General features: G+C 30.8%; 1 long non-coding RNA gene across 1 annotated transcript in view; it reads left to right on the plus strand.

The window, feature by feature from the left end:
- Positions 1–12,600, plus strand: part of LOC130891280 (uncharacterized) — an 88,907-nt gene that overhangs the window by 1,157 nt on the left and 75,150 nt on the right. The window lies entirely within an intron of this gene.

Below are 12,600 nucleotides of genomic sequence, written 5' to 3' on the forward strand. Positions count from 1 at the left end.
AATTACGGCTAGGAAATTGTTAAAAATATATAATATAAGTATTTAAACAGCACAAAATATTCAGTCAAGGTCGTGAAGTCGTCGAAAACTAACGAGACGTTTCTCCAATTCTGTTAACAACGATAAAATGAGACAAGTTGAGGAAATGGTGCTCGAAAATCGTCGTATCTGGATCAGAGAGAAGCAGAGACGCTCAATATACTTTGGTTATTGTTTTGGGTGTAAAGCATGTCAATACCAGACATGAATCTTTTACAAAAACAACTTCGATCAGAGATCATGAAGCAGATGCTTAACAACTTAGCTACTGCACCTACATTATAGTTTCATGTTAAAATTGCCCAACAATATAGTGAATTAATTAACTCCAGAGGGTCAAAGAAGTACTACTAGACCGGTTTTAGTCGTTTACTTGAAACAATTTGTCATAAAAAACCGGATGTGTGGGCAGATTATCAGTGGATTTTTCAGCCATCGTATTAGCTAGATTGGTACCTATTAGAAACTCGAAAATCCGTTTCTTGTCTCCGCTAGAAGTCCATTGAGTCGTGAAAAACAATTAGCTCCAAGTACTGAAAGCAATCTCATCTGTGGCTTGGAACAATTATATGGAAAATTAGATTAAGCTTTGTCTTGCTTATATTGACTCTATAAAAGACATTCATATCAAAATATCATTTTATTCATGACTCTAGGTCAAATTTAATCACAGGATATTGGTAAAATGTACGAATGAATGTACAGATCATTTAAGTTCTATACGAAACCAACGAGAGTAGAATATTCACGAGGAAGTAGTTATTCAATCGAACGGAACTTCACAACAGGGGAAAACATAGATTTACAAGACAATTTACAAATTTTTTCATATATATTGTTCATTCACAATTTATAAATTGTTTACGGGAGTGATTCTATTCAGTTTTTGTAGAAATAGAGTTCGTTTCATTCGTATTATGGATTTAATCAAAATTTTATTGGATTTATTCATTTTATTTAAAATACTTTGTTCAATACATTTCACTATCTCCCTAGTGTATTTCCAGCTACTTTATCTTTAAAATGGTAATATCAAAAACAATTGGAACCGCTTTTTGAAAACTGTAAATACTTAAAAGATGCTGCTCACGAAGCGTTGAGTATATTTATAAAAAAAAACGGCACTGAAAGCCATATTGGTGATATAGAAAGAGACATAAAAGAAAAGAGAGTAATAAAACAAAGATTTGTATCTAAAAATGAAAGTTGAGGATGAAATATTATTTAACGCTGCTTAAGTAAAAGTCAAGAGGAAGATCAAACACAATAGAAAAAGGAGTGTAAATGAACAAGGATCCAAACGTTTTTTGGAGAATCAAAAAGTACAGACAGTTGAAAAGTACCAAGACTACTTCAAGAGAAAAATACAGATATGAGATCGATTACAAGAAGACCGAGAAAAATTTTAAGAGCTTAAACAGATATAGTTGGTCTGGCCTCACCCATTAGAATATCTGCAAAGGAAGTAATGAGCTCAAGCGATGGTTCAATAAACAAGGAAGAGACTGAACTGGATTTGATTAATCAAATGTTATTTTTTTAAAATGTAATTTGATTCTAATGGTTTAGAATCTTATTGTGATGAAAATATGTACCACGATGATAAAACACTCACAATATTTTGAGCAGGAACGCGTATTTGAATAGTGTTTATAAGTCTATATGTTACCAAAGTGAGTTAGGAATCATCAATTAACGGTATTCTCAGAGTAGGAGATCTTCTGACGATCTTCTCTTTTCTAGTGGTTGGTTGAAAAGATTATTTATAATTAATTTTTGTGGTGGATCGATTTTTGTACCTTGCGGAATATTTTTTTATCATATCTTTGATTAGTAGGATGTTCAAATCCTTATCAATTGTTTGATTAGTTACATATCAGGGTTTCTACTTAATATACGGAATGTTTGGAGTATTCCAAGTCTTAGTTAAGACCTTTTGTTAAATAGCTAGTGCACATTCTTTCTCTTGTTTTTTATATCCGTTATCAATGTTAGTTTTCCATCTGAATGCAACCATAAGTAGTTGAAAACTAGTTTTATCGAATGAGTATATTATCGATGAATATTTCCGAACATTTTGTGGACTGATAATGTGGAATGGTTACATTTTCAAAAAAATCATTTTCCATTTGAAAATATCCAATCAAGATATTAAATTTTACTGTTTTTGCCACTTTAAATACTCATTGCGTGGGTCAATGTTGTATGAAAAAACTTTCAATGTGTATATCAACAACTTTTTGCAATCAGTATATTTCAACAAATATAGATATCATTGTGACATTGTGTTTCTCGATTCCGGGAGGGATTAATTAGGGAACATTTGAAATGGCATTTTATTTCACACAAAGTACAATTTCACATAATTTTGCTTTTCAAATATTCGAAAATTGAAATATCCATTACCTGAATTATGTATTATAGATTCAGGTTATGTAAAGAGAAACTATCATAAACGTGTTCGACATTTTGAACACGTATTTGCAAACGAGCTAAATTAATCGTCGTATCAAATATGTATTATACCAGAAATACTACGAAAATGCAACAAAAACCAAAAATTCATACATAGTTTTTTATATGGTTCAAAGATGCTATATTGATGTAATTTAGACGGTTCCAGTTCAAAAACTTCATAATTCTTTCATCTATTAACATTTAACATATAAAATTTCGATGACTAGCTCTTTTCAAATGTGTTTAAACTATTTGTAACCGCAAAAACTCAAATCTGATAAAGAAAGTTTAAACCTAAACTCAAACTCAATTTCCTCAAATGGCAAAATATGATATAAGACAAATGTAACTAGGAGAATAGCTTTGACTTATCTTTGGTCAACTGATACAAATTCTTCTTTATCAACAAGAAAATTGAGTGTATTTCACTTCTTGACATTTAAAAAATGGCAACAATAACTTGGATCATAGCGAGGACAAATAAGTTAAATGACGCGAAGTGCAGTGCTCAACACCACCTGGAAAGATAAGATTTGAAGTAAATAGGTAAGAACATGAACCGTATTTAAGGATATTATATTCTCAGCTACATTCCTTGGAATATGGTATTTCTTTCTTGTGATTTCATTCTGTTCACACTCAGTTAGTATATATTTCACATTAAGATCCACATCACAGTTTTACCATCATGGTAATTCACTCCGTGTCACTCACGCCGGAAAAAGAAGAGAAATAACGATTCTGATGTTATGATCCTCGTTGAATGATACTAGATTCACATATAGTCTTTTTCCAGACCAACTACTCATATTAATAATTTTTTACACTCTTTCCAGTTCTTTGTGTAAAATAAATTCCTGAAACTTTACAGCAAATATTAATTATTTATGTCGTACAATATCGCACTAGACATTTATGGATATGTGTAAAATATTTCTAGGGTAGTATTTATTCCTCGATATGATCAACTCAAAATATAGCTCCTCCCTGACACATCGCATGCTTAGTAGTTTGATTGATGTTATTTACCACCCCTTTCGAAATGATATATAATCTATAAAATATGAAATGTCCTTTAGTTCTTCATATAGAGATGTGAGTTTAACGAATACTCAACTTTTGTTTTCAAAACATTTGGAAATGTATACAGAAATCCAGAAAAATGATTTATTCAACTTTGTTTGGAAAGGAAAAAACAAATCTGGTTCTTCGTAATAAAATGATAACTTTTTGTTTGTGTCAGGTTCATAATTCTGTTAATTTGACAAGCATTCAGTAAAAAAACTAGGAAATTCAAGTAAAATAGAAGAAACTGAAATAAGTACTCACAAGCTTGTCAGGTTTGAGTCTACGATCGATTTAGAAAATGTTGTATCAAAATTCGTATAACAGAAACTAAAATTAGTAATTAGTTCCACAAAATCTATTATTTCAAAGCTACTTTTATTACAGAGTCTTAGAATCTAGGATCTAAATTGTCTTTACTTTCTCCCTCCTGAATAAATTTTTGCTGTATTTCTGTACTTTCTGATGCTGTAGACCAATGAGAACGTGTAGCATTTTTCTACTAACATCCAGATATTTCTTAGAACTCACAACATTCAAATTTTTGGTGGTCAAGTCCTACAAGCATCCACCAGATATTTTATTAGAACACTTTCTTGTAGAACCATTTTCGTATTTCACATAATACCTTCGATTCAGTAATTGTAGTAGTATTTTGTATTATTTTTGAAGCATTATTAATGATCTACACGTTCCAAAAAAGCTAATAAGTCTTACCAAAAACGATTACACAGCAAACCAAAAGAAAAGAGCAATGACAAGATTTTCAATACAACTGACTGAAGAAAAAGTAATCAGCTTCCAACAAGTTTGAAGTTATGGGGGGTTAACAAGGACGACTGTGACGAGGGAGGAAAAAATCTAGAAGCAAGGATGTCGAACAAAAGTGAACAATTTGGAGCACTGAATGCGATAATGAGCTACAAAAAAATCTCCAGAAAGGCGAAGTTACATCTATAGAGAACAATAATAAGACTAACAATGAGCTACAGAAGCGAAACGTGGATTCTTAACAAACCAGAGGAAGATAAGCTAGATATATAGTTAAGGAAAATACTAGGATACTAGGGGGTGAAAAGAACAGGGAATTATAACCGAGAAGAACAAATAACGAAATACGGAATTCCTTTTTGAGAAACAGACTAAGCAAAATAATGAGATCCAAACTAATTGAGTGGCTGGGTCACATATAGAGAATACTAGATTTCAAAGCAACAAAAAAATGATGGACATAGGAGGAATAAAAAAAAGTATTACCCTCCATTATCGAAATCAAACCATTATTCTTGCCTACAATACTCCCGGATCAGTTATGAATCGATGACGTGGAGTTTTCCTGACTCTAGGTTCATTTTCACACAGTTTAAAGATGCTGGTATCAGAGCTTAGCACCTCTTATCATAGTTTTTGATCTGTACACCATTTGATGGTATAAAATAGCTTTTTCGATGCTTATTTCGTTGATAATCCGTTAATGAAATGTGTTTGCTATACTTTCTGTTTTTATTTCTTTTATTACCTTCTTAGATATTGTAAGAACTGTTTATAAGGGGTGATTATTTGAGATCAAACACATTCTGATAGCTCTAATGATAGACATACCTTATTTCGGTATGCCAGACTACCTCAAAATATGATTTTGAGTCTCACTACAACCTGCGAGGTATTTTAAAACAATAAAATCAATGGTGTTGCTACAATTCTCTTTTAGGTTTTGTTTTCTATACTAATGATTATTTGCAAAAATATTTTTATGTCATCACAAGATCAGTTAGTTGTCTCAATCCCATACTCGATTATTCATAAAAACTTTGTCGTTTGAATTGCGTATTTTCAACATACGGGCTGGCATAAATACATAATCAAGCACCCACCTCACTTAATATGCCAGTGAAAAATTATGCAAATGATTCAGATAACGATATAAATAGTTATTTATTACTTGACATAATAAAATAAAAGTGAATTCTATTTCCATTAAAAGTGTATACCTATATACATTTTATAATATTTAGTTGTAAAGTTTTTAATGTTATGGTGATGTTTTTTTACGATATATGATCCCAAATATAGTGAAATCTCTTTGAATTCTTGAATAATTTTTCGGTAATAGCTTCAATATGCTCTGTTGTGGGCTTATCAATGTCCGCATTGACTTCCGTCTATCCTATTTTTCAATTTGGGATGAACTATAGTGCTAAATCTGGCGAATAAGGCAGATTCGGACAGACTTACAAAAAGATAATTGTACAATATGCTATCATGCTAAGGAAGTAAGCATTTTCATCGTAAAATATCTACAAAATAGGAAAAAGCGATGAAGTTACACGTTGATTGATAAGGACAAAGAAGCTACGTCACTGGTTTTAATTAAAAACACTGAAGTATTGTCTGAGGTTACTACAAATAGAGTCAACTATCACTTACAGTCACAATTTTAGCTTCGAAATCAGGATCAAGATGAATTTCTTGCAAATTGCATTACGATTTCCTCTTTTATCACCAGTTGAAAGTCTCAAATGTTCCTTATCCTTAACTGGATCATTTCAATTTTTACATCGCTGGTACCACTTTTAAATAGTATTCAAAGTTAGTAAATTATCAGTACAGAGATATTCTAACATTCTGTTATCTTCAATAGGACTAAATGTTTTATTTAAGATCCATATTTGCAAACAGACGCTGCAAACATGATCTCACTGTAGTAACGGACTGATATTACTGCTATGAATACATCATAATTCATATTAATTTCTCATCACACCTTTTACGAGTTTATGCATAGTTTTGCTTCACACAATACAGGCGCCTTCTAAGGTTCTATAATTTCATATGATGGATCGATATCATGGACTATTTTATCATGTGTAAAACTACTTCTACTTCATTAAAGTATCAAAGTAGTATCAAACAATTAATAAATATTTGACTCAAATTTTTACACTTAACCAAATAAGAAATTATCTTATTTGTTGTCGATAAGAACGTTTAGAAACGTGGCCTTCGGAGAACGAGTAGTGAGTTCTGGATCAATGAAACAACATTAGAACCTTTCCACATAATATAAATTTTAATAATGTCATCAATTATCTTATTTAGTTTGCAGTAACTCAACAATCCTCCAAAAATCAGGCTTACGATTTATAAAATAATGTAGGTTTCCGTTTCCATTGAATTTGTTAACGTGGAAGAAATTGGTCGGGGTTATGTTTTTCAGTACTTTTAGATTCTTGTCTGGGTGAGACTGTTACTTCGTTATCAACAGTAAAATATTGGATAGCAGATTTAAACGAGGCCTGCGAAGACCAGTATCGCCGTGGTCGACCAATTGAGGTGACGATGTTGAAGAAAATCCACAAAGCGGTACTGGGTAATCGTCGATTGAAAGTGCGCGAGTTAGCAGACATTGTAGGCAATTGTAAAAGTGCGGTACATCGCATAACTGAAAATTTGCTCACAATGGAAAAATTACAGACTTGGGTCCATCACTTCACACTCGAAACAATAGAACAATCAAAACAATGGACTGAAAAGGGAGAACCGGCTCCAAATAAGGTAAAGACCGTTCCATCTGCATGTAAGGTCATGGCGTCAGTTTGAGAAAATAAACTAAGCAAAACTTCTTAGCCGTATTTGGCTAAGAAGAAAGTGTTGTTTCATGAAAACAATGCACCAGCTGACACATCCGTTATTGCAATTGCCAAAATTAATGAATATAGTTTCAATTGCTACTTCATGTACCCTATTTCTGATCCCAGATTTGGAAAAATAACTCGGTGCTCATTGATTTTCCATCAATGAAGATGAGATGTCGGCATTTGATGGCTATTTGAGGATGTTGACGATTCTTATTATAAAAAGGGTATCGAACTTATTAAACATCGCTGGGAAAAGTGTATGGAGCTAAAAGAAGATTACGTTGTTAAATAAATATATTCTTTCACTATTTTTTTTTGTTTTTTTGTTGGCCCGGATACTTTTGGGACCATCCTCGTAGTTAGCAAATATATGATGTACTTAAATAGTTTGATGAATTGTTGGTGTCAAATATAAACCGCTCACTTCTCATTTTTTCATTTTATTAACAGTATTTTTGATATATTTAACTTCCTTATGCAAATTATTAAGTAAATAAATTTATTTATTGATTGTTGACGTAGATTTCAGTCTCTAGACATTCGTATAATCACCTACAAGTATTTATATATACTTTTTCTAACGACAATCAGCTGTGGTATTATTTTTTGAGGGGACAAATACACCATTTGGATACTTATTGAAAAAGGAAAATAGATACTATTGGACTCAAACAACAACAATCACAATGCCATCTCATGATAAAATTAAGATCATTGGTTTGTTTGATAATGCTGGAAGAAAATATTCAAAAATAGAATTTCTTGATTTCATATAATCGCAGATACATATTAATATTTTTTATTTTATTCCTATTCGACATATCGTTCAAAATCTCATTACAGCTACACTGTTATAATTCTTGTAATAAACAACTGCAATAAATCTTTTCTTTCGTAGCTCCTATGTAAACACCAATTTCATTTCATTTCAATTAACAGCTCAGAATATTAAATACATCCAAATAGGTACATCATGTAGTTAATGAATTTTTAATGAGGCAAAATATAAGCTTCGTTATCTATTAACGATATATATTAAATGATCTTGACGTACACAGAAGAATCCACAAACTTTTCTTTTCAAATATCCCTGAAAACATGTTAGATATTGTGATGTTTTTCTTATTTATGCATTTCTATTCGTGAGGTTAATTAATAGACACTGTCTATTCAATGTTACATTCTCAATTTATTCACGTACACTACACTTAACTAACTAATTATATAATTCACTTAACTAACTTAAATAATTCATATGAATTTCTAGAAAATAAGGAAACAAAACAATTAAATGAATGGACTTTTCTAGAAAGTATTCAGAAGAAACGATGTGAATAAACCGCCTGCTACAATAAAACCATATAAAACAAACATCCACCGAATTTTAGAATACCACTACAATCGGACAGGACCTGCTCTAGGATACATATAGCAGGGACGTGGTCGTAACATCAATGGTATCCGTGACAACAATACAACTGTAACCATATCCTTTGGAAGTTAGTTCCAATTATCTACAAAGCGACAAAATAAAGTTTTGCAACATGTGTTTTTCAATGAGAAACATCCCAAATGGTTGCGTAGTGATTTTTATGAAATTTCTAAAGGCTGTTTAACATAGTGCAAGATAACTTGCAAGAAATTGCGTCCAATTTTTCCAAAAATCAAATTATTTCATGTCGTTTGACATTATGTAAGTCTCTTACCACAGGATTATAGCTGCCCCTAACAAAAATTCCATAAGTAAATTAAGCAAATCCCTAACCTGAAACTTCATTTAACATTTTTTTGGCAGTATAAAAATGAAAATAACAGAGCTTAGTGAAACGATCAGCTGAACTTCATCTGCGCATGCTTTTGATCAAGAAATATTACGTCTTGCATTACATTGCATGCTGTTTATCAAGTACAATTTCCAAAATATATGGAATATACGATAAAAATCACATATTTGAATCACATCATGGCTACAAAGGGTAAAACTGAAATTTCATCTTTGCAATATCAGTTTTTTTCTTCGTTAGAGTAAAATCAGATGTATATCTAATGTGATGGATAAAACTTTCGAAGATATCTAAGATATTTCTGACATAAATGAATCTGACAAATCCTCAACATGAAGTTCCTTTCCGAATGTAAAGTATCTATTAACGATAATGTCTTTCTAAGGATTTCACGTTGTCACAAGCCGTTTTTGAATCCAGAGATGTGGAGATAAACAGAATTAAAAAGTGGGAAAACTCGGGAGAGAAAAATGCTTTTTTTTAAACAATTGCTTACAATTTTTAGATTGAAATTTGTAAAAAACGAAACAAACACGAAAATAATTTAAGAAAAACACATGAAATAAAATCTAAATATAAAGTATACACAACAGTCTATATTGTTATAGAAAATGAGAAGAATATTATACTATTGAGATATTAAGTTGGAAGTTCTTTAAAAAAAGTGACATTTTTCTATTAACTTCATTAATATAGACTTAACAAATTAGAATTATCACTTTTTTCAATCTCGTTATCGTTCTGTTTTTCGAACTGTGTCCTGTTGATACTTCTTTTAGTTCCAGAATTTGAATGTTGATGTATTAATTTTATAAATGGAGTTTCTCGTTTGTTTGTTTGTTCATCTTGTAATAGCAGTAATTTGAGCCTTTGAGTAATTCTCAAAGTATCTAGATATATTGATAACCACGTTTATTATTTCATTCGATTCGTCCCCATTAGAGATATAATTTGTTCACTTTGATATAATATCATTCCCCAATGGAGACATCCAAGTATAAATATCTCTAAACAAATCTTATATTTATATAATAGAAATAAAGAAAGGCATCAAAAGAAAAGGACTTATAAAGAGTTCTCTTGAAAAAATAACAGGTAAAATAAACAAGCGATATTCAGTAACATTCAGAAAAAATAACCTACCTTGGAAAATCATAAACATAGAAAAATATAATGGACAGGAATGGGGCTCTTCTACATTTGAAGACACTTGAATCAACTTAAAGAAATTTGAGATGAATTTTATTAGGATTTGTTATGACAAAAGTAACCTAATTTTTTCAAAAAACTGTATTATTGGCTTTGATAAAAATTCTGGTCAATGACAGTTATTATAATTAAATCAATTGAGGCTATAAAATTTTCTTGTAATATTAATATTCCACCTATATTCAGGATCTACCTGTAGCTTTGTTTGATCCTAATAACGCATATTCCAAGCAATTATGAGGATGGCTTTCGTAGATTTGGTGTCTTATTGTTATCACCGCCAAAAAGTAAGCAAATTTCTTTGGTTACAACCTACTAATCCAAACTGTTTTGGCATGAATATCTTGATAAATTTTCTTGTGTAGCTTGTTTCCGTACTTACAATATTTGGCAATTGTACATATTTAACTCTAACTTTTCTTCATATGAATTTTCTCAAAATCCCTTGATATTTATCAACTTCTATATTGCACAGAAACACATACACCCTATTATACTATCTGGTTATTCAATTCAAATCGTTATAAATAGTTAGAGCAGTTGTGACAGCTATTTACTCGGCATCTAACTACCGTATAACGCGTTCTGCTGGACTGAATGCAACGAACTTCACTAGTTAAATTACGCTACTCAGGCGAATATAGTGAAATAATGAATCTTAAGGTGGGAGGATTATTCAACCTGTCGACTTTACTGAACGCTGGTATATTATTTGCAGTTTTTTAACTAGATATTACAAGGCAACTGAAAAGTATTGAAAATTTAGATAAGTAACACAAAATGTTGCATTAGTTCAAAATATTATTATTTGAATCACGTAATTATGATATTTTTTAGATCTCAATTTTTTTGCAAGTTCTCCGCTTTAGCCGACCCCATAATATACATAATGGGGCATCTCATTCATGAATTTGAAACCTGCAATTTTATAGAATCACCAGTGAATAATTTTCAGTAATTGGTCCTGAACTGGGAATCAGACCCAGATCTAAGACTGACAAAACGCAAACTTAATTCAAATATTAATTTCCTCATCTGTAACTTTATTTTATCTTATGCCAAAATAATTTTCCAGTCTTTAGTTTGATTATTGCTAGCGTATTTTTCAGTTTATTTAGCTATATTTTTTTATTTCACCAGTTTCAAGTTGTTTTATGGATATTGACATGAAATTGAAACCATTTTTGATAAAATAATTTATATAATCATATTCAACTTGACAATGAATTAAATGGTGACTAAGGAAATACCTTATAGATATTTTCCGAAGTGTTAAATAAACCATGAAGCAATCTATTTTGGTCCAAAAAGTAAGTAAACAGTATGGCCAAACACGTATAACCGAGTTAAGGAAATCTGATCATACCCTCGCACTACCGAACGATTTTCGGAAAATATTGAGTGGATTCGTTGAACGGTATTCCATGAAACATTTAGGGAAAAGCAGGGGAAATTTAATCAATCCTATAAAATTGGAGATGTGAAGTGCGAAATGAAATAAAACGTGAAATAGAATAGAAAAAAGCTTTTGGAAATAATAATATTAGCCATTTCAAGCTAGATGTTGAGATTTTCGGTTTAATTTATACAGGTTACCTCATATTGAAATTGATTGAAATTTCCACCTCTTCCGCATAGTTTTTGAGATAAAATGAAATTTCTACTTAAACGTTTTGGTAAAAAGCAACTACTCGTATTTAGTTTTTCAAACCAAAGAATTTTCAGTATATAACCTACTCCAATATTGTTTTTTAAAGAAATTCATTTCTTTGGCATCAAATACACTATCTGTCACGATTACCCCCACATTTATTCAATATTTTTTCTCTTCCTAGTAGATACTAGTTTCATTCTTTAATAGGCTCAAAAGAACAAAAAGGTTCCTTATGTTTAAATAGCCATGTAAAATGTTGTGATATTAATTTCTCTTTATTTTATTTTGTGGTTTTTTCATCACAATTTTCATGATTTCTGGTGTAACTAACTATCCCTTTCAGACGTCTCAATGTTGAGCATCATTATTGTTTCTACAACCACGTATAACAGTCAATAATGGTTTATTTTTATGAAGAAGATTTAACATAACAGTTTCAAGGCAAATCTTTGCTACAACGATATTTGTGTCGTTGCTGAAAGAGTTCAGATTTGTTAGATACTGATAATAACGAAATACAAAGATTTACAGTTTCGAAATACACCTCAACACATATTATTTAGAGTATTAATGGACTGAAGAATGCATATGATAGATTGGAACCATCCACTGTAATTTTGAGGCTAAAAACATGTTCAAAAACAATCAAAAACTTTAAAATGATATTTCTTTCTCACGTGATATGCGACAAATTCTTTCTCTTGAAAAAAGCATGTAATTTTTCTCACTTGTAAAATATATTTTTTGTACAACT

This window comes from Diorhabda carinulata, chromosome 3 (assembly GCF_026250575.1).
Source record: "Diorhabda carinulata isolate Delta chromosome 3, icDioCari1.1, whole genome shotgun sequence".
NCBI lineage: Eukaryota > Metazoa > Arthropoda > Insecta > Coleoptera > Chrysomelidae > Diorhabda > Diorhabda carinulata.